The following is a 25,269-nucleotide window of genomic DNA, read 5'->3' on the forward strand; positions in this document are numbered from 1 at the left end:
TATGTTACTCACATGGTTCCTTAGCTCCCCAGAGGCAGAAATAATTTCCTTTAACTTATTTATCTCCTTCCCAGGATCTAACAATATACAAGACAAAGATGTTTAATAAGTATTTGTTGATTTTGTCTTTTAAACGATAGCTATCTAAAATTTATTCATTCAGATAAGTACTTCTAAAATTATATTCTTTATTCTTTTTTGCTGAGCACATTTATAATATTGATTGCTTTATTCAAAACTTTATTAAGAGTACTTAATGTAAACTAAAATTGCCTGTTGAAAGTTTGAAATGAATGTTGTTGATGGGAATGCTGAGAAAATAATATTATGAGCAGTGGATATAGGACTAAATAAAATTATAATAGCTTTTAAAAAACATAGCTTAAAATTGGAAATACTAATTTCAACTAGCTAGAAGAGAATAACTTGAAGTTTTCTAATGTAAAGAAAAGACGAACATTGAAGGCTATAGATGTTACAATTACACTGATTTAATCTTTACTAATACATGAATGCATTAAATTATCACCTTTGTCCTGAAAATATGTGCACCTATTATGTGTCAATAGAATAAAATAAAATAATAATTTCAAAATAATCATGATTAATCTGAATTATTGCTGAACAGAAAAATTAATGTTCTGTCATATTGCATATCAGATAAAAATTGCTAGAACAAAAAATGTTTAGTCGATGAACAAGCATTTATTGAATATACATTATAGCCTTAGCATAGTATTCAACAAATCGATTAAACAAAACAAGAAAATCATTGCTTTTGAAGAACATATAATCTAGGGAAAACTTTAAATACATTAAGTAATATAAACCACTGCATAATATCTAACAGGTTTTATATGATGAGTAAGGTGTGGTAGCTGATATCTCTAGCAAGATAACAAACCAATCAGTTGCTGGAACGAAGTATGACTACAGCCTCTGTGGAAAGAAGATGGGGTTAGAATGAAGATCAAAACTTCACTCATTAAGGTAGATCTCTAATCTTAGAAGGAACTTATTCATAAAAACCTGATTTATGCAATGGAGACTAAAGTAGAAATGTGCTGCTTAGTTGGTTCAGGAGAGCTTAAAAGCAAATCACAGGCTTGTGGAGCACCTAGACAAGGCCTCAAGATTAATTTAGACTCTATCTACTAATGAAGATGAAGCTTCTAATATACTTCCAGATATGATCTGGGTTAGTTCAGAAACTGTGGTGTGAATGAGTTTAGACATAGGATTTACTGAAGTTGACCTTGAAGACAGAAATAAAAATTAGTCACTCATTCATTTATTCACATATTTAATTTTTATCAAACAGTAATTTGCTAGATGACCAACAGTTTTCTGGGCACTAAACTTCAGCATCAAATACTTTGATGCTTACATGCTTATAGATATGGATAGGCATAATTCTTACATTCACTTCCATGGTGCTTTTCCCGTAAGAAAAAAAATAATTGAAGAAGACTTTAGCTAAAAATATATTGAAGTTTTTGATATGGCCTTAATTTGCTCCTGAATAATCTGTGATTTCTGTTTACTTTTTGTTATTCTTTTGAGTTTTGAGGGCTATAAGAAGTCACGCCAAGACGGGCGGATCACGAGGTCAGGAGATCGAGACCATCCTGGCTAACACGGTGAAACCCCGTCTCTACTAAAAAAAAATACAAAAAATTAGCCGGGCGAGATGGCGGGCGCCTGTAGTCCCAGCTACTCGGGAGGCTGAGGCGAGAGAATGGCGTAAACCCGGGAGGCGGAGCTTGCAGTGAGCTGAGATCCGGCCACTGCACTCCAGCCTGGGCGACAGAGCGAGACTCCGTCTCAAAAAAAAAAAAAAAAAAAGAAGTCACTATGGAAAATTCTAAAATAAGGCAAATTTGGGTTTTGGTGCTGTTTATTGCCATTTTAGTGGATCCTTGTCTCTATCTCCCATCGAGGTATTTTCCAGTGGGAAGCCAGCATAATGTTAAAAACCTTAGACAAATTAAATTTAACACAGTTTATTTTAGCAAAGAACAATTCATGAATCTGGCAGCACTCAGAACCAGAAGAAGTTTAGTGATCTCTGCCCAGAACCATGAGCAGAGAACTTTTACAAGCCAGACACCAGGCAGAGTAGAGCAATCACCTGATTGGCTACAGCTAGGCATTTGCCTTATTTGGGTGTGGTGTGATGAGGCATTTACCTTATTTGGTTAAGATCTGATCAGTTTTCTGTCTATGATTGGATGAAGCTTACCTGTCTGTGATTGAAAACCTAGCATATATATATATATATATAATCTCCTAAATTAGGTTTTGATGTGTTTACATACTAAGTTAGTTACAGAGCTTTTATTTTTGGTTTATTTTCCCTGTGGGAACTCAAAGCACAGAGACAGTCTCAGCCCAATTGCTGCTTATTCAATTTAACAATAAGAAATAGAAATATTGCAATTTGGAGGTTAAGGTGTATTGGATTTGAATCTTGAGTCTGTCACTAATAACATATCTTGATACCTAAATGTCTAGAGAAACAGATGTGGGAGCTGAGACCATTGGTGAGGAGAAATCAGCATAAGAGTATGTTACTCTGCTCCTCCCAGCCTCCTGAGGCTGCTGGACTCTCTTGAGAAGTCCAAAGACATTAGGGAAACTGGGTATGAAGACAAGTTTGAATTTTTAACAATAACTTTTTAAAATAGTGGAACATCCTTTTTTAAGCACTGAATTAGGAACTTAAAATAATGAAAAGGAAGACTATTGGGAAGAAAGTGTTTTTCTGGATTTTCCAGGAACTATTATATATCTCTTCTTATTATTACCCACCAAACAACTTCATTGAGTTCTACTTTGCACAGGCATCTCAGAAAAAGTTTGCAATGCATTAACAAAATTGAAAATCCTCTTCTGAAGGTGAAGGTTTCCAGACTAGCTCATGTATTTTGTGGCAAAGATTACTATCACACGTCCAGGGCTTTGTTTGCCTAGAGTTAATTCCTGTGGTTCCTGTAGTTGGAAGGCAATCAGAAGAAATAGAAAAGAGAGATGTTGGTCAGGGCTAACCATTATTCAGCAGTAGCAGCAGCTTCATGTGTTTGAAATCACTTTGTGGTTTTTCCAGTTTGATTTTTATTTTCTGTTGGACTAAACACTTGCCACTCTTGTTTTGATGGTAAAAGTAATAAAGAGTAGCTTTCCTGGACATCACATTACTTTAATACATCATTGTTAATAATTAATGTCATCCAGAAATCTTTCAAAAGAAGGAATATATTATAATAACACTCAGGAAAAGTTTACAGTTCCAGGGTCCACTGCAAATTTTAAAGAAGACCATCCTTAGAGTTTGGCTTGCTTTAAGGGAAGGTAAAGTTTCTTCTTCCAAAGTATTTACAGGTAATTCTTAATAACCATGCCAATGAAAGCCTAATATAGCCTATGTGAATGTATTACATAGATACCTTCCCCCATCACTAAATCCTTTTTACCAAGATGTCTCGCTTATCAAATAGTTAACACAAGTAACATATCTGTTGGTGAACTTGGAGTCTATATATAGGCAGGTTCATATCTGACCTTATGCTCTGTTAGTTATGTGACCTTGAACCTGTCATCTAACCTTGTGAGCCTTGTTTTCTGATTTGTAAATATGTGACCATTAAGAATTATGAAGGGGCTGATATTTTACCCTAATTGCAAGCTAACACATTAACATGCCTCATTTTCATGAATGTTGGCAGAAAACACAAAACTAGAGGATCGAAGAAAAAAGGACATTTTATTGCTTATAGCAATAACAGTAGACAGAAGATCTTCATTTTCTTGTGCCTCATTTGGCACAAAGCAATGCAATTAGGAATATTGAGAATCCAGAGGTAGAAGGGACTTTTATATTAAAATTTACTATTTTCCACTATTTTTCTTAAGAACTGTGTTTCATGCCCATTCTCTTTTATCCCTAAATACAGTTTGTCTTGTTCAGTCTTTCCATATTCTTTTGCCAGAGGTGGCCAGAAAATGTGTCTGTTTTTTTCAGAGGAAAGGGTTAGAGGACCTAAATATTTCTTATAAACTTCAAAATGTATTAATGTTTATTTTCCAGAGGTACCTGGTGTCTCTATGTACTAGGACTTAGTGGATTCTTTGACATGAAGGTCTTACTTGTTGACTTGCTCTCTGAACACTTAGATTTTATTTTTTTTTACCATCTTCTAAATGAAAGTACCACTTTCCAACCATTTTCTGGCTTCTAGAATTTTATTGATATGAAATGTTTGTTATATCTACTGTCTTTCTTTTTGTCTTTGTAGGTGTATGTCTATTTTGTTCCTTCACTGTAGTTTAAATAAATTTTCAGTAGAGTGCACAGATTAGGCCGGGTGCGGTGGCTCACGCCTGTAATCCCAGCACTTTGGGGGGCTGAGGCAGGTGGATCACCTGAGGTCCAGAGTTCCAGACCAACCTGACCAACATGGAGAAACCGCATCTCTACAAAAAATACAAAATTAGTCAGGCATGATGGCTCATGCCTGTAATCCCAGCTACTCAGGAAGCTGAGGCAGGAGAATAGCTTGAACCTGGGAGTGGAGGTTGTGGTGAGCCGAGATCACGCCATTGTACTCTAGCTTAGGCAACAAGAGTGAAAGTCCGTCTCAAAAAGAAAAAAAAAAAAAAAAAAGAATGCGTAGAATAATACAAAGTTTCTACAAGCATGAGGTCTATGTTCTGAGACAATACCAGCATTTTTCTACCCTTTCAAGTTCCAAGGTATGTTTGTAATTACAAACCTAACACAAATGGCTCTATAGTATTTAATTATTTTATCTTTACTTGTTCTTTCTTTTCTAGAGATAAAAACAAAAATAAAACAATAACAACAAAAAAATTTGTTTCTTTTGCTGTGGAGACCTTGTGACACAAATGTATTTTTTCCTAAAAATTTTAAAGGGTAATAATTATAATATTAAAATATTTAATTGACCTATATATGCACACTCACACACATACATATACACTCACATATATACACACATATATATGCACATCACAATTACTTTATTCATCTGTCAGTGCACACTTAAGTAGTTTCCATGTCTTGAGTATTGTGAGTAATGCTGCAATGAACATGGGAGTGTACATATCTCTTCAAACTATTGATATTGTTTCCTTCAGATATATATCCAGAATGAGATTGCTGGGTTATATGGTAGTTCTATTTTTAATTTTTTGAGGAATTTCCATACTATTTTCCATAACAACTGTATCAGTTTGCATCACGACCTTCTTCACAGTATACAAAGCTTCCCTTTTCTCTATGTCTTTGCCAAATTTGTTATATCTTATCTTTCTGATAGCAGTCATCCTAACAGGTGCGAAGTAATAATTCATTTTGGGTTTGAATAGCATTTCCTGGTGATTAGTTGAGCATCTTTTTCATGTACCTGTTGGTCATTTGTATATTTTCTTTGGAGAAATGTCTATTCAAGTGCTTTCTCCATTTTTAGTTGAATTATTTGTTTCTGTTATTTGTTTGTTTGATTGATTTTTGCTATTGAGTTGTATGCGTTTCTTACATATTCTGGATATTAAATCTGTATTGGACATGTGGCTTGCAGATTGTATTAGTCTGTTCTCACACTGCTGTGAAGAAATACCTGAGATTAGGTAATTTATAAATAAAGAGGTTTAATGGACTCAGAGTTCTACATGGCTGGGGAGGCTTCAGGAAATTTACAATCATGTTGGAAGGTGAAAGGGAAGCAGGCACCTTCTTTACAAGGCATCAGAAGGGAGAACTGTGAGTGAAGGAGGAACTTGACAAACACTTAGAAAACCATCATATCTCATGATAACTCACTCACCATCATAAGAACTGCATAGGGGAAACAGCCCCCATGATCCAATCACCTCTCACCTCTCAAAGTACCTGTGATATGATTTGACTTTGGGTCCCCATCCAAATCTCATCTAGAATTGTAACTGAGATGTTGAGGAAGGATTACAATTTGAGATGAACTTTAGGTGGGGACACAAAGTCAAACCATATCACAGACATTTTATTTTACTCTATAAGAGTAAGATAAAATTTATTTCCTTTTCATTTTGTTGATTATTTCTTTGCTGTGCAGAAGCTTTAGCTTGATATAGTACCACTTACCTATTTTTGCTTTTGTTTCTTGTCCTTTTGATGTTGTATCCAAAAAGTCATTGCAAAGAGCATTATCAAAAAGTTTTTACCTTATGTTCTTTTTCTCTGTTTTTATAGTTTCAGAGCTTGGATTTAAGTTTAATCTATTTCAAGGTAATTTTTATGAGTGGTGTACAATAGCCATCTAATTTTATTTTATTTTTTAATGAGGATATCCAATTTCCCAACACCATTTATTGAAGAGATTATCATGTCCCCATTGTCTGTATTGTTGGCACTCTTATCAAATATTAGTTCACCATATATGCATGAGTTTATTTCTGAGTTGTTCATTCTATTGCAATGAGACCATCTATGTATCTGTTTTTATGCAAGTACCAGACTGGTTTGATTACTGTAGCTTTGTAATGTACTTTGAAATTAGAAAGTGTGATTACTCCAGCTTTGTTCTTTCTCAAGATTGCTTTGGTTACTTTGAATCTTTCATGATTCAATACAAATTTTGGTATTTTTTTCCTATTTCTCTGAGGAATGTCACTGGAATTTTGATAAGGATTGCATGGAGTCTATAGTTCTCTTTGACTGGAATGGTCATTTTTATAATATTAATTATATTATAATATTAGTAATGAACACAAGCTATCATTCTGTTTATTTGTAACTTCTTCAATATCTTTAATCAATATCTTATCGTTTCCAGAGTACAGATCTTTCACCTCCTGGGTTAAATTTATTTCTAATTACATTCTCTTGTTCTGAGTCTCTTCCCCCAGTATCTCTGAGTTAAGATCTAGGTATTAGGTCGTCTGTCCAAATCTTAGAGTCAGAATGTGATAACAGTAAGAACTTGATTCTGAATCTTTTAAATTTAAATTCCCTGCTTTTTATGTCATCAAAAAAAAAAAGAAAGAAAAAACAATATCCCCAAATCTCCTTACCTCATCTTTTTATCTGCCTCTACCTCTTTCCATGTATTTTTTGATATATCTCTCAAGTTACATGTGAATTCTGTCTGGACTACACTCCATATTGGTCCCAGGTTATATATCTAAAAATCTTTCATTCTCCACGAAGTACTGAAATTAAGATATTCTGGTAAATACATATTCCCACAAAGATTTACTGCACAGATTTTAAATTTTACTTGTGATCCTTCTATCAACAGCTCTACTAACTTACAGTTAAAATTGTCAATTTTGCCTTCAAAGCATCTCTTGAATCTATTCATTTATTTCATTTTTACAACCCTTTATCTTTAGGCTCATATTATCGCTGCAATGGATACTTCAGTTGCTCTCCAAACACCACTGGTCTCCAAACACCACTCTGGCACACCTCCAAACTGTTCTCTATACCATATCCAAGGCAAATATTTTGAAATATAAGTATGATAATTTTATATTATGTCTAAAATATTTTATTGGCTTCTCATTGCTGGTATCATAACTTGACCAAGAGGCTTTCACATAATTTATCCCTAAGTTATCTCCAAAGCTTTATTGCTCTTGTGTCTTCTCATTCCCTCCCAGTCAATATATACCAGTCTTCTTTCAGTCCTTTCTACTTTTTTTCTCCCTCCAACTATGTGTTTATCTCTCTTTCTGAAAATTTCTTCCTTGTTCTTTTTGCATGGGTAATTCATACTCTGAATTTCATTCATTCGAGTATCACTTCCTAGGGACACTCACCCTGGCAAGTGGAAATGTTTCCAGTTTTAGCTTTAGCTGTCATAATAGCTACATCTCTTGTGTAGCATTTACATTTATTATGTCATATTTTTAAGAGATATGTTTTCTCTAACAGACTGTTAGAAGAAACATGAAGACATCAGTAGGATCTTTTGAACATTTGAAAGTACCCAGTGCCCACTTGAATATATAGCTCAGAGTAGAAATGATTTGATTGCTAACAAGTATTATTATTCCTTATTGACACATCAATTCCAATCTCATGAAAGTGACATTAATTATATGCCTCTTGCTTCAAAATATTTGTAAGGTCCTCTCTAATTCTGTATAGTACAAGTTTTTGAGTTTTGACATTTCACAAGTTATCTCTGAAGCCTTTGAAAGAACAGAAAAAAATTCAAGACTTCCAATATAGGGGATTTCTCCCAGAAGTAGCTTCTTTAGAGGCTCTTACCCAAAGTCTCAGAGCTGCTTATTATACTAGATAGTAGTCTAAATGTACAAATACCATTATCTACCATACTCAGTGTATAGAAAATGTACAGTTCATTTCAAGTTATATCACACCAAGCATCCCTACACTTTGAATAAAGTAGGAGATAAGCCTCCCTATACCAACTATTAAATCTATTATCCTCATTCTCCGATCACACACTTAAATAAATATCCAGTACCAAAAACAATAATGACAACAAGAATCAACAATCTTCAGACTCTGGACAAAAAGTATCTTAATTCAGACTTGTGGAAAGTAAATAAAACACATTTCTCCACTTTTCCTGGTCACGATTTTGGAAAAAGAAATATATAACCAATTTGCACTTCAATAACACAACACTATATGGAATCTGAATGTGGCTCCATAAGTCTTTCAGGACTTCCAATGAATAAGCACTTGACTTGTATTTATATATTAAGAAATGATGAGAGAATCTATTTCTCGCAGACCCAGTCTTAAAAAGGTATTAACCCTCAAGGTTGTGCAATTAAATGACCCGGAGAATGAACGCCTCATTAAATTTTGCACTCTGGCTGATTGTCTTGCTTCACACTAGTCCTGATGCTGCCTGAATGGCATCATCAAATGGTATTTTGAAGAATTTATAAAAGGTAATTGATGGAATGAGTGCAAATATGAATATTTACATTTGAAAGTATTGTTGAAGATATAATTTTACTATGTTTGATGGTGCAAGTCAACGTGAACAAGTCTTTTAAGATAGTTTTAAAAAACAATAGAGTGATTTCTGCTTCCAATATAGATGGTGTAACAATGATTCAATCTACTCTACTGCCTGAAACAAATAAAAACTTAAAAATTCCATGAGGCAAAAGTTTCAAGATACAAGGCATCAGGCAAGAAAGGATAGTGATCCCTGAGAAGTGAAAAACGAATGAAATATGAGTTATTATTGTTTCTTATAATTGCTGGGAGAGTTTTTCTGAGTAATCCCATGAAAGTGTAAAGCCAAGTAGAATGAGGAAGATCCATGAAGTTGAGGAGAAAAAGTTGAGAGTCCACAGAGAACACGACATTAGAGTTTACAGGACAGTACCGGAGATGAGAGATATTTAGAGAGAAAGTGTCTGTTCCTACTAGGGAAACGTAGATGCATGGAACACTGTATAGAGCATCTAAGAGTGCCTTATCTTGGAAGTAGTACAGTGATCAACTATTGTATTGTGAGTGGAAGAGTTTCAGGGATATTAGATGTTTAATGCTAAAAACAGGACAGTCGCAGACAAACCTGTACACTTGGTCACTACAGTCGTGAGGGAATAATTTGCCCCACACTAATACTCGTATCATATTGCTTAATCCATTTTAAGTACAACCCCAAATGGTTAAACTGTTTCAAAATTACTGTGTCACAAATCATATCTCAAGAATAAATACATATGGAAATCCTGTATCTCACAATGTAAAAGTTCTAAAATTAGTAATTGGAAGCAATAATAACTGAGAATTTCCCCAAATTAATGTTAGATACCAAGCTGCAGGTTGAGGAAGTTCAGAGAACACTGAGCAGGATAAAAACAAAACAACAAAAACAGAAACAACAACCAGACAACACCTAGGCATATCATATACAAATCACAGAAAATCTAAAGTAAATAAAAAGCCTTGAAAGAAGCAAGAGGAAACAAAGAATTATGTATAGGGGTCAACAATTAGAATAACATCTGATTTCTGCTAATCATGTAAGTAAGAAGAGAAGACAGCAAAATATATAAAATGTTGAGAGATAAAAACAAACAACAAAAAATCCACCTAGAATTCTGTATTCTGTGGAATTATCCTTCAAAAGTTAAGGATAAATGAAAACTTTCTGAGACAAACATTGAGGGAATTTGTTGTGAGTAGACTTATCTTGCAGGAAAATTTTAAAAAGTTCTTCAGAGATAAGAATAATAATACAGGGAAGAAATATTTCTACATAGAGAGGAAAAGAATTAGAGAAGGAATAAGTGAAGGCAAAATGAAAGCTTTTTAAAATTCTTAATTGATCTAATAGATAAGTGTTCACAATAATAATGTTAATAGCAACAGTGTTTTCAATTATTATACAATGTCAATGTATACAAATGACAGCAATGACACAAGGGATGAGAAGGAGGAATTGGGAATATTTGTACTTGCACTACATATGAAACAGTGCATTGTTTTTTGAAAGAGGACTAACTTTAGTTGTAAATGTCTATTGTAAACTCCAGGGCAACATTTTTTATTCTTTGTTTTTCACTTTAAAAAGTAAAAAATAGAGTTTAATTGGTATGCTATGACTGAAGAGATAATGGAACGTTATAAAATGCTCAATTAAAACCACAAAAGGCAGAAAATGAGTGAAAAAAATAGAAACAATGAAGGGCAGCAAAGAAAACTATAGCATATATGATAGATATTATTCCACCTACATTAGTCACCATTTTGAATGACAATAACTTTTACCAGTTAGAAGACAGAGATTTTTGGAGTGAATAAAAAAAAATGCCCAACTATATGTTGTCTACAAGAAACCCATCTTAAATATAGATACACAAAAGGATAAAAAGGAAAGTAATGGACTAAGATATCAGGGAACACAATTCAGAAGAAAGCTGGGGAGCTTTAGTAATTTCAGAATTAAAGTTGTTACACACATGGAAGAGGCTACACTCTTGTATTAAGCTGTGGTTGGGTCTTTTCTAGAATGTTACAATAAAAGCTAATTGAGTGATAGTGTTGAGAATAGTGGTGAGAAGGTGGTTCATATAAAGAACCATGAAATTTAAGCTAGAAAACGGAGTATTGCATTGAACAAGAAAGGATTAATGGAGACAAAATAAGAAGATCTAAGGAATCAAGGTTGGTGTGAAGTAAAGTAAATTATAGGAAGAATAACTTTAACGAAGAGACAAAAAAAACAGAAGCTCGTAGTTGAAATGTTTAAAGTTAACATTTCAACAAGTGAGCAGTTTGAACATTGAGAAGATCAAGGATCTAGCCATGAAGTTAGTCTCTGGGGATTTAAAAAAAAAAAAGTAACATGATTTATTTTTGCCTATGTAACATGTGCAGTGCTGTATATATTTATTATATTTTTTTCTATTCATGACAATTTATGAGTTTAGTATTACCATAATATTTTTGAAAATTTATTTTGAGGCAGGGTCTCACTTGGTTGCCCAGGTTGGACTGCAGTGGCACAAGCATGGCCCACTGTAGTCTTGACCTCCTTGGCTCCAGTTGTACTACTGCCTCAGCCTCTTAAGTAGGTTGGACTATAGGAACATGTCACCTTACTCAGCTAATTTTTTTAGTTTTTGTACAGACAGGGTCTTGCTATATTGTTCAGGTTGTTCTTGAACTCCTGGGCTTAAGTTTCCTCCTGCTTCTGCCTCTCAAAGTGTTGTGATTACAGTCGTGAGCCACTGTGCCAAGGCTAATATATTTATACTTCATTAAAATAACATAATACATGCTATATATTATTACATAACACTATACATTGTATTAATGATGATAGTTATTATACTACCAAAGAAGAGAAAAACAGAAAACTGAGAGCAGTGTTTTAGATTGACCATTTATTTGGATTTTCCAGTCCTTCGAAGATGAAGGCAGAGAGTAAAGTGGAGAGAGAAACCCTAAATTAATGGTGAGATATTTGGTAATCAGGGTGTGTAGCAGCAAAACAAGGAGGAGAGATAGAAGATCAAGTTGCTAAAAAGTCTAACGCCTCAAATATGTATGAGTTTTATGTAAGGATGGAGAATTAATAATCCCTAAGCAGTGGTTGAGAAACAAATAGGAAGCTAAACTCACCTTTTGGTCTTAAGGTGTGGAAATCTAATTTCAGTCAGGGAAAAAGAAGAGGACATTTTATGAAAATGTTGAGGATGAAGGGGAGTTCTTATATCATAAAATAGACTTCATAAGAGCACAATGTAAAGAATATGAAGGAGAGGAGGTTCTGCAAAGAAATGTGTATTGTTAGCATATCACTAATGTGAATACAACTTGGAAAGTGAGCAGAGGATACAGGAATAGACAGTGAAAAGCCCTGCAAGATTTTAGAAGGGTTTCCGTAGTCCCTTGGTGTTTCAGTGATACACCTTGGGTTATCAGAGATACGGCTTCTAAAGGTCTCAAGGAAACCGAATGCACACCTTTTCTTATTAAAACCTCTTTTTCCCAGCACTTTGGGAGGCCGAGATGGGCGGATCACGAGGTCAGGAGATCGAGACCATCCTGGCTACCACGGTGAAACCCCGTCTCTACTAAGAAAATACAAAAAAACTAGCCGGGCGAGGTTGCGGGCGCCTGTAGTCCCAGCTACTCCGGAGGCTGAGGCAGGAGAATGGCGTAAACCCGGGAGACGGAGCTTGCAGTGAGCCGAGATCGCGCCACTGCACTCCAGCTTGGGCGACAGAGCGAGACTCCGTCTCAAAAAAAAAAAAAAAAAAACTCTTTTACATTTATAATTGATCCATGGACATGAGAAATAAACAATTGCCAGATTTTTCCTTCTTTATTAAAAAATACGAAACACAAAACATAAAACAAAATAACAGAAATAGATTTAGGTCTTTTATAGAGCGAGTTCCTTCAGCCATCTTGTGATTATAAGGAAAAGATCTTGACATCATTCACAGAACTGCAGACCTCATGTGAATAGCCAAATACCTTTGGAATTCTTACTATGTAATGTAATTAAAAAAAAAACCTACCTTCCTTTGTTTAGTTTGGTTTTTTGTAACTTGCAGCCTGAGGTAATTCTTTCCAGTAGAAAAAAATAGAAACACACTTGCAATCTATATAATTGTATCCAGTATAATTTCCGAGATAATAATTTGTATCCAGTATAATTTCCATGCTCTTCTTAGGGAGTTAATTGTTCCCCCTTTTATACTTTTTCATCTCATATAATTATTTTTTCATACTTGTCTTGGAGTAATCGTACAAGGTATAGTTTATTTATCTTCTTGCACAAATAGACCAGGCATTGTTCTAAGTCCTTATCACAGTATCTGGTAGGCAATAAGAAGCCTGTAGATTTGTTGAATGGGTAGATAAAAGGTGAGTATAATGGAGACCAATAGGTTAGTCTCCAAGACTCACTTTTGAGAATTATCTTTCCTGTTACCCGTACATGGCTACTATGTCAGTTACTCTGCTAAAGAAAACAATCTCAATCCAACACCTCAAGTAACTAATCCAGAGATGAGATTCTTCATAGTTCCAGACCTATCATAGTACTTATCTGGGAATTTATAGCATGAAATTGAGAGAAAAGGACAGGTGGAATCATAGATGCACAATCATACTATTGACATTACCCCAGTGGAACAATTTGTGAATTATTTCTACTAAGGACTAGAAACTACCCTTATTCCCATGTTTTCTAGTGCTTGGTTGAATAATTTGTCCTGGGATTCTGTGAAATACTGATGAACCCTTTCAAGCAAATGTATTTGTGGTCTAAGTTTGGCCAGAAGAGATTCCTATTTCTCATAACCAAATGAAATGTAGTAATTAGGATACAATCAGGTACAGTCTGAATATGGGAGGATGTGTATAATTTCAGTATCTAGTCATTATTGCATATAGCAGGTACAAGAGAACATTGTGAGTACACATCTGGAAATAAAATACTTTAAGAATTGTATCTCAAGAAGTGAGGTCAAGTGACAAGTTTGAAATACAATCTTAGTTCTAGTTGTGTAGGGAATTTAATGCAAGACTTTACTTAACACCACTTCTTAGAAGTGGAGAGAACTCCCAACACCCAATCCTCAGATAGGCAAGCCCATACATGACCATATAAGCAACTATCACAAAACCACAGTATTTGCCAGGCATTAAGCCCAAAATAGAACTGAAGAAATTGAGCTACGAGACCCACACTCTAACCACTAACACCACTCCCTTCCTACAGTACATTTAGTGTGAAATAGTTTTTTGGTTTTCTTTCATGCTTGTAGTCAACTAAAGTAGGCTGGAAAAATTAAAAACAGTCCACTCACTTAAAAAATGCACTTTTCCTTCCATTTAAGGACTTTGAAATTAAAAAAATAATAATAATTTAAGAAATTTCATGGAAATTAGAAACCAAAAAAATGTAGTTTTCTGCTAATAGAGACCTTTTATCTGTACATGAAACTAGACTATTTTTCATCTTTGAAAAATAGCGTCTTTTAGAGGTACTGTGAATAAAGAGCCTATTTTCTTCAGATTCTCTGGCAAGATAAACTGTGACAGCGTAAAATTATTAAAAAATATACAACTAACTTTTATATTTTAAGTTATCTCATATTATTAATGTGTAGCATAGTTTTTAGTTTTCAAGAGTAAAGTTAAATTAGCATTTTTCCAAGCAGAGAATTCAGAGGTTAAGGCAGTTTGGTGTCTAGAGATTCAGTAATTCATGAAAGAGCCTCTTTTTTCCCCTTTCATTTCCTGTTTTCAAACTCCTTCCACTAGCACCATTCAACCAAAGAGTAATACTGTGCTTCAGCACAAATAGCTAAAAGTGACATTAATTATTTTATTTATTTACTTTTTGTTTGTTTGGGCAGCCTGCCTGCAGACACAGGGACTTGGCAAGCTTCATTGCCTTGTAGATGTGCTAACTTTAATTTCTTTTTCTAACAGAGATGATAGCTTTAATGACACTGACTTAAGTTAGGCAAAATATTTGACTACTGGTGTGTTAATTGAAAATATTTGTCTAACTCAAGGCTGAGAATTCAAAATAAGATTATCTATGATCATTTATATATTTATCACATTTTAAAACGTTAGGAGGAAACAAGTGATTAAATATATATTTTTAAATTTCAACAAAATACCAGCAACAAATAATTACGTTTTGTGTTAAAAAAAACTGCGATATTTGAAAATGCTATTTATTGCCCATCGTTGCTTTTATTCATAAAATGTATATCATGTTCCTGTTAAGTATACTTATGCTAATATTAAGTAGGATCAAGTGTTAGTAGTAAATTGTAATGCATTTCCTTACTGAAAAATAATGAAGTCTTTTCAAACTAAGTATTTTCATTCAAACGGATTTTGTATAGTAGAAAAAGATGTGAATAAAAAGTAACAGGTATGAAATTTAATTTTAACAATCATAAACAGTGATATTTAGTACATCCTAAACCTGAAAGGGGTCGTTCTAGGGTATGGTCTTTGATATTCCAGAGTTCATGCTTAGAGTCATTGACTTTGGTGTTTCAAACCTCACATTCTTTTCCTCACCTCAGACCAGCTGAGCTTTCAAACTTTTGAATTCCTCTTTCATAATTTCAGCCTTTCATGGTGCTTTGAGATGCATATTTTCCAGAAATAGAGTATTAGTCACAAAGAAAGAAGTTAGTTTGGTTTCATGATCAGAAATTTTCCGCCATATTTAGGCTGTCCTATAATAACTCATCTTTGAAGCAATGGAACTGAATTTCTAGGCCCACTTCATCCTAGGTGGAATTTTCCATATCCCTTTGCCTGCTTAGATTCAATAGTTTTTGTAACAACTCTTAATTTTAAGGCTTGTCCATTCATCAGTATACATTTAATTTTAAGATTACATAATTTTTCCATTGCAATTTATGCTTTTATAATATTTTCCACTATGTCATATTTTGACAAGAGTTTTTCTGAATATGGTAAAGTTAATTTGCCAAACTGGATATCAAAAAACTGAACATTTATTGACAGAGATTTTATTTTCCTATTTTCTAAATCTAGGAGGTAATGTAATGTGTGGTACATAGTTGTGTATCTGCAGTGAATATTTGTTGAATGCCTGAATGAACAGTAAAAAAAAACCAAAAAACTATATTTGTTTTAAAGTAAAATATATTTTAAAAGAAAATACAATTATTTCAGTTAAATGTTATTATCTCCATTCCTGTAAATCAGTATCTTTCAATCTTTTCACTCCAAGATCCATGTGTGAACTTTCCAAGGCAATTGTGGAGGACAATTTTATTCCTCAATCTCATTAAAAGACATCTATGGTATTGGTAGCTCCAGTTAAAACATATTGTACATTTATAATCAACTTCATGTCCATCAAACATGTCTCCAACATAGTTTACAGCTTGTTTTTCATTTCTCCTTCAAACACTGGCAAAAGATATGGTAAAAACACATAATGTCACTATATAAGTACAGTTAGGAAGTACTTCAGTTATTAACCTGGAGATGTACTCTAATCAAAAGGGAAGAGATCCCAAATTATACCATAAGAATGCAGGAAATCTTCTAAAATCTCCTTCTTTAAAAGGAGTAGTGATACTGTTCTTAAAAATATGGTTAAATTTTCCCCACATTTGATAATATTATCCAAGAAACTATGCTTCTCAGCCTGATTCTCAAAGGCTTGATTTTGAATATATTCTTTGTCTAGCCTATACATTTCATTCTGCTTCTTCCCTGGAGGATTAGATGAGTTTTAACCATTCCAAGTATTAATATTCTTATAAACTGTTAAGCTTTTCAGCTGAAATGTCTTATTTATTTAACATATAATTGTATGTAGATTTTAATGTCACTTATTTTAAAGCGTGTTTGATATGCTTGGTATATCTAGAGGAGACAGAATTCCTTCATGCATACTCACATTATTATCTCCTCATTCAAGTTGCAAATCATGTGTCCTCCCCAAGGTAGATGAAAAAAGTTGTTATAAAATAATCTTTAGGTTATAGAATTATATATATACATATATATAATTATCTTGTATTACCATATCTGTAGCTTAGTATTCAACAAACTTAATCAAGATGCCTTGATAATCCAAAGTCCTCATGTCTTCCAGGAGTGACCCTATATTTAAATATTCAAAAATGTAAACAAGTACTGCCATCTTCCTTGCATATGGAGAAGGGCCTCCAAATATGTATATGGAGATCCCTCTCCAATTATTTAATTGGACAGAGATGGAGTGTACGTGGGATACCTCTTGTATCTAAGCAGCCCACTCTCAAACTCTTTTCTAAAGTTCTCTATATTCTCATCGGTACTTCGAGTTCTGTTGCCTTTTCCTCTTCTCCAGCTTACTTCCCAGGAACACATATCACCTCATTGTTTGCTATGATCAACAATGTAACATTGTTTCTTTAAAAATAAAATAAAATAAAATAAGCCAGGCGCGGTGGCTCAAGCCTGTAATCTCAGTACTTTGGGAGGCCAAGATGGGCGGATCACGAGGTCAGGAGATCGAGACCATCCTGGCTAACACGGTGAAACCCCATCTCTACTAAAAAACACAAAAAACTAGCCAGGCGAGGTGGCGGGCGCCTGTAGTCCCAGCTACTCGGGAGGCTGAGGCAGGAGAATGGCGTGAACCCGGGAGGCGGAGCTTGCAGTGAGCCGAAATCCAGCCACTGCGCTCCAGCCTGGGCGACAGAGCGAGACTCCGTCTCAAAATAAATAAATAATAAATAAATAAATAAATAAATAAATAGTAGGCATCTTTTTCTTTTCTCTCTCTCTCTCATTATACTTTAAATTCTGGGGTACATGTGCAAATCAAACAACCTCATCAAAAAGTGGGCAAAGTATATGAACAGACACTTCTCAAAAGAAGGTATTTATGAAGCCAACAGACACATGAAAAAATGCTCATCATCACTGGTCATCAGAGAAATGCAAATCTCTCTCTTTTGTTTTTTTAAGAGAAAAAGGTCTCACTGTGTTGCCCAGGCTGGATTTCAACTCCTGGGCTCAAGGGATCTTCCTGCCTCAGCCTCCCAGGTAGTTGGTACTACAGGCATGCACCACCATGTCCAGCTGACATCCTTGTGTTTTTAAAGGTCCTAACCAGTTCCACCACAAAGAAATGGCATGTTGCCTGACATCACCCCATTCTCTTCCAGTCATTATGTTGCTAAAGGCTCCACCACTTCTTCTTTCAGGTACAAACCATAATCCCAATTATTTAGCTGATAAATATCTGACGAAACCTACTACCACATCTCTGTAGATTTTATTAAGAAGACCAAATTAGCTCTGTTTTCCTTTAGTCTAAATTGTGTCCAGAAACCTTGACTTTCAAAATTACAATTTATCTTTATTGTTTTTTCCTTAAGAAAAGAAACAATCTTACCAGCAAAACTGTAAACTTATCGACAGAAATGTTTCTTATTAGATTGTAGATATGGTTTGTTGAATGCCAGGTATAAAGTTATACCTTTATATTTACAAAGTAAGTAAAATTATATCTTAAATACACTGAAAGAATATGTAGTGTATTAATGTGCTTTCTTTCCATACTATGTCCAAGTAATTTCTGAAATATATTTATTAAACCAATGTTTAATGATTGTCATTAAACATTTTATATATTTTGATGTATTCCTGTATTTTACAATGTTTATGTAAAATCATAACAAAATTGAAGTTTCTTGTTTTGTCATTTGTGAATGTGGAGAACAACGGATCATTAACATTGATAAAATCATTCCATAAACCACTTCATCCTCAGAAGATTGCACTTTACTGAGTAAAATAGACTCCGTTTTTCAGTGTCTATATCTTACAGCAACCCAGGAAATCACTCTAATTGCCAAGGTAGTTTCTGGCATAGGCAAATGGACTTGGAATCAAACATTACTCCGTATACCAAAAGTATTGCCAAATTTGTGAGGAAATATTAATAACCAGCAATTCAAATTTAACGTATTTATTTGGTATATACAGTCCCAACAGGAAATAGATGATTTTTTAAAACATTTTGACTAACTTTAGGTTCAGGGTTATATTGCAGGTTTGTTACGTAGGTAAACTCATGACTCGGGAGTTTGGTGTACAGATTATTTTATCACCTGGGTACTATACATCGTACCTGACAGTTGCTTTCTTTTCTTTCTGAACCTCACCCTCTTCTCAACTTCCTCTCTCAAGTAGACCCCAGTGTCTGTTGTTTACCTGTTTCTCCATGCTTTCTCATAATTTAGCTCTCACTTGTAAGTGAGAACATGCAGTATTTGGTCTTCTTTTCCTGTGTTAGTTTGGTAAGGATAACGGCCTCCAGTTCCATTCATGTTCCTCTAAAGGACATGATCTCATTGATTTGTATGGCTGCATAGTATTTCATGGTGTGTAAGTACCACATTTTCTTTATCAAGTATACCATTGAGTAAAGCAGTGAACTTATTTACACTCCTTCCAGCAGTGTATAAGTGTTCCTTTTTTGCCACAACCTTACCAGGATCTGTTATTTTTTGGCTTTTTAAATAATAGTCATTCTGACTCATGAAAGATGGCATCTAATTGTGGTTTTCATTTGCATTTCTCTAATGATTAGTGATGTTGAGCATTTTTCATATGTTTCTTGACCACATGTATGTCTTCTTCGGAAAAGTGTTTGTTCATGCCCTTTGTCTACTTTTGAATGGGTTGTTTGTTTTTTACTTGTATGTTTGTTTAAGTTCCTTGTAGATTCTGGATATTAGACCTTCGTTAGATATATAATTTGCAAATATTTTCTCCCATTCTTCAAGTTGCCTATTTTGCTCTGCTGATACTTTCTTTTGCTGTGCAGAAGTTCTTTAATTAGGTTACATTTGTCCATTTTTCCTTGTGTTGCAATTGCTTTTGGCATTTTCATCATGAAATCTTTGCCAGTTCCTATGTCCAAAATGGTATTTCCTAGGTTATCTTCCAAGATTTTTATAGGATTCGATTTTATAATTAAGTCTTTGATCCATCTTGAGTTGACTTTTGCGTAAGTTTTAAGGAAAGGGACCAGTTTCAATCTCCTGCATATAGCTAGCCAGTTATCCCAGCATCATTTATAGAAAAGGGACTTCTTTACCTATTGCTTATTTTTATCAATTTTGTCAAAGATCAGATGGTTGTAGGTGTATGGATTAATTTTTAGGTCCTCCATTCTGTTCCATTGGTCTATGTGTCTGTTTTTACACCAGTACCATGCTGTTTTGCTTACTGTTGCCTTATAGTTCAGTTTGAAGTCAGGCAATGTGATTCTTACAGCTGTGATACCATTGCTTAGGATTTCCTTGACTATTTGGGCTCTTTTTTTGGTTCCATATGAATTTCAGAATAGTTTTGTTTTTTTTTTTATTTGTAGTTCTGTGAAGAATGTCATTGGTAGTTTGATAGGAAGAGCTTTGAATCTATAGATTGTTTTGGGCAGTATGAACATTTTAAGGATATTAATTCTTCCTATCCATGAGCATGAAATCTTCTTTCACTCATTTGTGTCATCCCTGATTTGTTTGAGCAGTGTTTTGCAAATTTCATCATAGAGATCTTTCACCTCCCTGGTTTTCTGCATTCCTAAGTACTTTGTTCTTTTTGTGGCATTTGTGAATGAGATTGCATCCCTGATTTGGCACTAGACTTGGGTGCCGTTACTGTATAGGAATGCTACTCATTTTTGTACACAGATTCTGTATCCCAAAATTTTGCTCAAGTTGCTTTTGGGCTGAGACTATGAGATTTTCTAAATATAGACTCGTGTTGTCTGCAAACACAGATAGTTTTAATTTCTCTTCCTATTTGGATGCCTTTTATTTCTCTTTCTTTTGCCTGATTGCTCTGGCCAGGACTTTGAATACTATACTGAATAGAAGTGATGGGAGAGGGTATCCTTGTCTTCCTCCAGTTTTCAAGGGGAATGCTTTCAGCTTTTGCCCATTCAGCAAGATGTTGGCTGTGGATTTGTCATAAAAGGTTGTTATTATTTTGAAGTATGCTCCTTCAGTGCCTGGTTTATTGGGAGTTTTTAACATGAAGCAATGCTGTATTTTATTGAAAGTCTTTTCTGCATCTACTGAGAAAATCATGTGGGTTCCATCTTCAGTTCTGTTTAAGTGATGAATCACATTTAGTGATTTGTGTATGTTGACCCAACCTTGCATCCCAGTGATAAATCCTACTTCATCATTGCTAGTATTTTGCTGGGGATTTTTGCATCTATGTTCATCAAGGTTATTGGCCTGAGGTTTTCTTTTTGTTGTTGTTGCTGTGTGTCTGCCAGGTTTTGTTTTCAGGATGATGCTGGCCTCATAGATAAAAAGAACTGGGGAGGAGTCCCTCCTTTTCAATTTTTTTGAATAGCTTCAGTAGGAATGGTACCAGCTCTTCTTTGTTCATCTGGTAGAATTTGGGTGTGTATCCATCTGGTCCTCGGCTTTTTTTTTTTTTTTGATTGGTAGTCCATTTATTACTAATTCGACTTTAGGGCTCATTATTGGTCTTTTTGGGGATTCACTTTCTTCCCGGTTCAGTCTTGGGAGGATGTGTATGTCCAGGAATTTATCCATTTCTCCTTGATTTTCTAGTTTGTGTGCATACAGGTTTTCATAGTAGTCTCTGGTATTTATTTGTATCTCTTTGGGGTCAATGATAATGTCCCCTTTGTCATTTCTAATTGTGTTTATTTTGGATCTTCTTGCTTTTCTTCTTTATTAGTCTAGCTAGTAGTCTATCACTTATTAATTTTTTCAAAAAACAAACTTCTGGATTCATTGATCTTTTGTATAGTTTTTCATATCTCTAGCTCCTTCCGTTAAGCTCTGATTTTGATTATTTCTTACATTGTGTTAGTTTGGAGCTGGAATTTTTTTTTTTTTTACACTTACATTTTATCTTCATTTAGTTCTTTATTACATTTCATTTGCTTTTTAGTTTTCCACATTTAGTTTTCAACTGAAAATCTAACATGCTTATTGCATGAGAGATATACAATTTGGATGCATTTTTTTCCTAGGATGTATCTCATGTGTTGTTTACTGCCTGAATTGCAAAATTGTCTACATTTGCTATCACCGTATTTTTTGTCTAACCTTGCTGGTAGATTTTCTACTTTCCAGATGAGAATAAGCCATAGGTTTCATCAATAAACTCTTTACTCTCTACTTCTAGAAGATGTTTAGTTACTTGTATTTAGAATTTGAATAGAAATCTTCAACTTTAATATCTAAATCATGTATTAATTTCTGAGGCATTTATGACATGATAGAATTACTTTATATTGAGAAAAATTTAATCAATTTATGAGTGATTTGACAGGAACCACTTAAAGTCGCTTAAAGGTGTGCTTTGCTTTATACTTTGGCTGTTTCTAAACAGGTCTGAAGGCACTCAATGCGCTCCTAATTATTTACGTATTTCACTTCATTTTTTGTAAACTTAGCATGGGTGGAACTTCATTTGTCAATATCAATATTGACATTAAAATCAGTATAACTTTTAATTTGTAAGGTCGAAAGATCTGTGAAACTCAATAGGCATCCCAGAGATTTGCAGCCATTCATGATACTGTCTCTAATGGCAGGAACACCAACAGAGAGGGAAGAAAAGATACACTGGGGTATCCCTATAGTTTATCTCTCAAGCTCTACTAATACCTATCATTGGCTATACCAGCCAAAAGCTGTTTAATACAGGAGCTTGAAAAATGATGCCTACAGGTGTCATTTACCACATGAAACGAAGAGCAGTCAAAGGAACGGATCTGTAGGCAAACTTGCCAGAACCAGCACAAACAGAAAGAAGAATTACAGATTTGGAAAGGATGAAACAATGTTATACCTTCATAAAACCCAAGATATCAGTTGTAAACATATTAAAACTTATAAAACAGTTCCATATTGATGAATGTTAATAACTACTGTTTTGTTATTGAATACTAATCAGGACAATCAGGAAAGAGAAAGAAATAAAGGGTATTCAATTAGGAAAAGAGGAAGTCAAATTGTCCCTGTTTGCAGATGACATGACAGTATATTTAGAAAACCCCAACTTTTCAGCCCAAAATATCCTTAAGCTGATAAGCAACTTCAGCAAATTCTCAGGATACAAAATCAATGTGCAAAAATCACAAGCATTACTATACACCAATAACAGACAAATAGAGAGTCAAATAATGAGTGAACTCCCATTCACAATTGTTACAAAGAGAATAAAATAACTAGGAATCCAACTTACAAGGGATATGAAGGACCTCTTCAAGGAGAAATACAAACCACTGCTCAATGAAATAAAAGAGGACACAAACAAATGGAAGAACATTCCATGCTCATGGATAGGAAGAATCAATATCGTGAAAATGGCCATACTGACCAAGGTAATTTATACATTCAGTGCCATCCCCATCAAGCTACCAATGACTTTCTTGATAAAACTGGAAAAAAAAATACTTTAAAGCTCATATGGAACCAAAAAAGAGCCTGCATTGCCAAGACAATCCTAAGCCAAAAGGACAAAGCTGGAGGCATCAAAGTATGCTACAAAATATACTACAAGGCTACAGTAACCAAAATAGCATGGCACTGGTATCAAAACAGAGAGAGAGAGACCAATGGAACAGAACAGAGGCCTCTGAAATAACACCACACATCTACAACTATCTGATCTTTCACAAACCTGACAAAAACAAGAAATGAGGAAAGAATTCTCTATTTAATAAATGATGCTGGGAAAACAGGCTAGCCATATGTAGAAAGCTGAAACTGGATCCCTTCCTTACACCGTATACAAAAATTAATTCGAGATGGATTAAAGACTTAAATGTTAGACCTAAAACCATAAAAAACCCTAGAAGCAAACCTAGGCAACACCATTCAGGACATTAGCATGGGCAAGGACTTCATAACTAAAACACCAAAAGCAATGGCAACAAAAGCCAAAATTGACAAATGAGATCTAATTAAACTAAAGAGCTTCTGCACAGTAAAAGAAACTACCATCAGAGTGAACAGGCAACCTACAGAATGGGAGAAAATTTTTGCAATCTACCCATCTGACAAAGGGCTAATATCCAGAATCTACAAAGAACTTAAACAAATGTACAAGAAAAAACAACCCATCAAAAAGTGGGCAAAGGATATGAACAGACACTTCTCAAAAGAAGACATTTATGCAGCCAACAGACACATTAAAAAATGCTCATCATCACTGGTCATCCACGAAATGCAAATCAAAAGCACAATGAGATATCATCTCACACCAGTTAGAATGGCGATCATTAAACACTCAGGAAACAACAAATGCTGGAGAAGATGTGGAGAAATAGGAACGCTTTTACACTGTTGGTGGGAGTGTAAACTCGTTCAACCATTGTGAAAGACAGTGTGGCGATTCCTCAAGGATCTAGAACTAGAAATACCATTTGACCCAGCCATCCCATTACTGGGTATATACCCAAAGGATTATAAGTCATGCTACTGTAAGGACACAAACACACATATGTTTATTGTGGCACTATTCACAATAGCAAAGACTTGGAACCAACTCAAATGTTCATCAATGATCGACTGGATTAAGAAAATGTGGCACATATACACCATGGAATACTATGCAGCCATAAAAAAGGATGAGTACATGTCCTTTGCAGGGACATGGATGCAGCTAGTAACCATCATTCTGAGCAAATTATCACAAGGACAGAAAACCAAACACTGCATGTTCTCACTAATAGGTGGAAATTGAACAATGAGAACACTTGGATACAGAGCGGAAAACATTATACCTCCAGGCCTGTCATGGGGTGGGGATAGGGGAAGGGATAGCATTAGGAGAAAAACCTAATGTAAATGACGAGTTAATGGGTGCAGCAAACAAACATGGCACATGTATACCTATGTAACAAACTTGCGCGATGTGCACATGTACGCTAGAACTTACAGTATAATAAATAAAATAAAATAAACCTCAAAAAAGAAATTGGAAGAGGAAATTCCATTACATGGCAATAACTTCTACTGCTTCCATGCTAATTCCAGCTCTTATGGCTTTTATTCCTACTCCATCTTTACTCTTACTTCTTCTTTTAATACTACCACCATGATTATGACTACTGCTTCTCTTACCACTAGTCAATGATGGCAATAAAGGGCAAGGGGTCATGAGTGACAAAAGCCTGTATGAACAAAACAGGAAAACATCTAAAAATTAGAAAAAAATACCTTAAAAACATATCATGTTCTTGG

This window comes from Trachypithecus francoisi, unplaced genomic scaffold, assembly GCF_009764315.1.
Source record: "Trachypithecus francoisi isolate TF-2019V2 unplaced genomic scaffold, Tfra_2.0 Lachesis_group5, whole genome shotgun sequence".
In the NCBI taxonomy this organism is placed as follows: Eukaryota; Metazoa; Chordata; class Mammalia; order Primates; family Cercopithecidae; genus Trachypithecus; species Trachypithecus francoisi.